The sequence below is a fragment of the Chrysochloris asiatica genome, unplaced genomic scaffold (genome assembly GCF_000296735.1).
Source record: "Chrysochloris asiatica unplaced genomic scaffold, ChrAsi1.0 scaffold00055, whole genome shotgun sequence".
Classification (NCBI taxonomy): domain Eukaryota; kingdom Metazoa; phylum Chordata; class Mammalia; order Afrosoricida; family Chrysochloridae; genus Chrysochloris; species Chrysochloris asiatica.
The window spans coordinates 10,997,964-11,001,318 of record NW_006408573.1 but is presented as its reverse complement, the minus strand read 5'-3'; the positions used below and the strand labels follow the sequence as shown (position 1 = coordinate 11,001,318).

Below are 3,355 nucleotides of genomic sequence, written 5' to 3'. Positions count from 1 at the left end.
AGTGCTTAGGGCAGGAGATTGGCTAGAAGAATGTGCCCTTTGGTCATTCACAGACTGGCTAAAAGGACTTTGTAACACATGCTTGAGTAGGGCAGAGGCCAAGGGACCACACAGCTGAGAGGCTGAAGACAAGAGTGAGGCACGCCTGCAGTGTGGTGGACAAGAGGCGTTCCTGATGGAGAACTGCTGCCTCCTGAGTTGATTTTGATCCTGAATTGTACCCTGTTCACTCCCCTAATAAACTCCATAATCCCAAGTATGGTTAAGAGTTCTGTGTGGCCATTGCATTGGATTATCAAATCCAGATGTGAAGCAGAGAGAGCTGTGGGAGGGACGCTTGATGTCAGAATAGGGTAAAGAAGGTTATAGGGTGGAAGCATGTCTGATCTACACTTCATAGGAATTGGCCTTGGACTGATTATGAGTTTGTTTCTCTTTCCCCCTTGTGAAGCCAGAGGAAGGTAGACATGGTCCCCATAGGGTTTTAGCAGTCCTTATAAGAAGTGTACAGACACAATAAATGTACACTTGGAAAAATTTTTTTCATTTCTTAGAGAAGAGGTGAGCTAGAATGTGAGTGAGGGAGAGAGAGACAACTTGAGGATGGATACTGAAATTTTGGGCTGCAGATAACTGAAAGTGCGAAAAGAATATAGCAATGTGAAGGAATGTAATTGAGGATGGAAGAGGCTTTCTTATAGAGCTTGAGTTGCTGTGGATCGGGTGTGAAAGTCTCTCAGGCTAAAAATGGGTAATAACGCATATCACACTCCACATTAGTTACCTTGTTCTTTGGTTACCGTCTTGAACAACAAAATAAATTACAATTTCAAAGTTGGGTCATAAAGACAGTCATTACAACTCTCTATCACTAGTTCCCTAATCAAACAAGCTCTTCCATTGATTATGACCTGTTTTAAAATCATGCACAAGCCTTGTTGAAGCTGAAACTCAATGATTTATATTGGCTGGTCTGCACTTTTCCTGCAAACGCTTTAGTTTCAAGCCTTCTTGAAAGAAACCTATAGGAACCATCATTAAATATGAATGCAACGAAAATGCTCAGTCCATGAGTGAACATCATAATTTTAACTTCATCAGTTTTAACTTGATAACAATTTACCTTTAAGATAGAAAGGGAGAGGGAGGGACAAACAACAGCTTATTTTAGGTTCAGAATATCATTATGCTGGACCCCAATTATTAAAAAAGCATTTAATGGGTCTCGGAGCTGTTGCTGCGGAATCCGGAGTTTGCCGCTGCTCTCTGCTGCCACTCGCCTGCCGGACGTGCACTCCCGATTCCATCCTCTTCCAAAACCAGCATGGCAGCTCTCAAGGATCAGCTGATTCAGACTCTTCTTAAGGAAGAACAGACCCCCCCCCACCCCCCAGAATAAGATTACAGTTGTTGGAGTTGCTGCTGTCGGCATGGCCTGTGCCATCAGCATCCTAATGAAGGACTTGGCAGATGAACTTGCTCTTTTTGATGTCATGGAAGACAAACTGAAGGGCGAGATGATGCATCTTCAACATGGCAGCCTTTTCCTTCGAACACCAACAATCTTCTCTGGCAAAGACTATAATGTCACTGCAAATTCCAAGCTGGTTATTATCACAGCTGGAGCACGTCAGCAGGAAGGAGAAAGCCGTCTTAATTTGGTCCAGCGTAACGTGAACATCTTTAAAATCATCATTCCTAATGTCGTGAAATACAGCCCAAACTGTAACTTTTTTGTTGTTTCTAATCCAGTGGATGTCCTTACATATGTTGCTTGGAAGATAAGTGGCTTTCCCAAAAACCGTGTTATGGGCAGTGGCTGCAATCTGGATTCAGCGCGGTTCCGTTTCCTGATGGGGGAGAGGCTGCGAGTTCACCCACTAAGCTGTCATGGGTGGGTCCTTGGAGAGCATGGGGACTCTAGTGTGCCCGTGTGGAGCGGTGTGAACGTTGCTGGTGTCTCCCTGAAAAATCTGCACCCCGATTTAGGCACTGATGCAGATAAGGAACAGTGGAAAGAGGTTCACAAACAGGTGGTTGACAGTGCTTATGAGGTGATCAAACTGAAAGGCTATACCTCCTGGGCCATTGGACTCACTGTGGCAGACTTGGCAGAAAGCATAATGAAGAATCTCAGGCGGGTACATCCAATTTCCACCATGATTCAGGGACTCTATGGGATTAAAGATGACGTCTTCCTTAGCGTTCCTTGCATTTTGGGACAGAATGGAATCTCGGATGTTGTGAAGGTGGCGCTGACTGCTGAGGAAGAGGCCCTTCTGAAGAAGAGCGCCAATACACTGTGGAGCATCCAGAAAGAGCTGCAGTTTTCAATCTGCCTTAGTACCACTTCACTGTCTAGGCTGCAAAAGGATTTTAGTTGGGGGGTTGTGCATGTTGTCCTTTTTATCTGATCTGTGGTTAAAGCAGTAAAATTATGTCCAAGGAATAACATCTGTTTTCCTAAAGTCAGACATAAGAATGGTCCATAAAACCCTACAGCTATCGCCTGCTGGTGGACAATACTAAACCTCATGTATATGTAACTTGGTTTGTATACAATAGTTATGCCACCTCTGAGACACAACTGCCAATGTTGCCATCCTGCCACTGCCCTTCAAATCAGAAGAATGTGGTTACTGTGTGTTATGTCAATGCTGGTTCTTACACTCAACATGCCCAATGTGTTTTCCCAATCACATCCTGGGCTCCAGTGTGTAAATCCAATATTGCGTGTCTTGTGCATAATTGTCCTAAAAGATCTTATTTTGTGTATGATATTTATCAGAGTAGTGTACATTGCCATATAATATAAAAAGAACTACATATAAACATTGTAACTATCTGTCATACCAAATAAACCATGAACAGTGGAAAAAAAGCATTTAATGATTGTTTCCATGATCTAATAACCATCCATAGTTTGAGCCTGCTAGCTGCTCTGTGAGAGAAAGATGAAACTGCTCCTCCGAAGATTTCAAAACCTCAGAAACCTCATACAGGGTCGCTATGAGTCAGAACTGACTTGAAGGCCCTTAACAACAACAATAATCATGGTGTTAAGTGCCTTCGAGTCGATTCCAACTCATAGTGACTATGCATAGGGGTTCCAAGGAGCTGCCAATGGGTTTGAACTGCTGACCTTGTGGATTGCTGTTCAGTGTTGATCCTACAGCTCATACCAGAAGTCCAAACAATAGTCATACGGGACATGAAAATGAATTCTCCACAAACAGTGCTTTGAGAGAAATGATGATTTGTCTAGTACAATACTTTTTTTTTTTTTTTTTTTAATGCTCAAGTGTCCAACTTTACATTCTGCCTGAAAATTACAGTTAAGAACTATAGAAATATT

The 3,355-nt window shown here is 42.8% G+C and overlaps 1 pseudogene; it reads left to right on the top strand.

Moving 5' to 3' along the window:
- Window positions 1-1,318: 1,318 nt before the first annotated feature.
- On the top strand, window positions 1,319-2,414 carry LOC102825994 (annotated as a pseudogene).
- The last annotated feature ends 941 nt before the right edge of the window (window positions 2,415-3,355 follow it).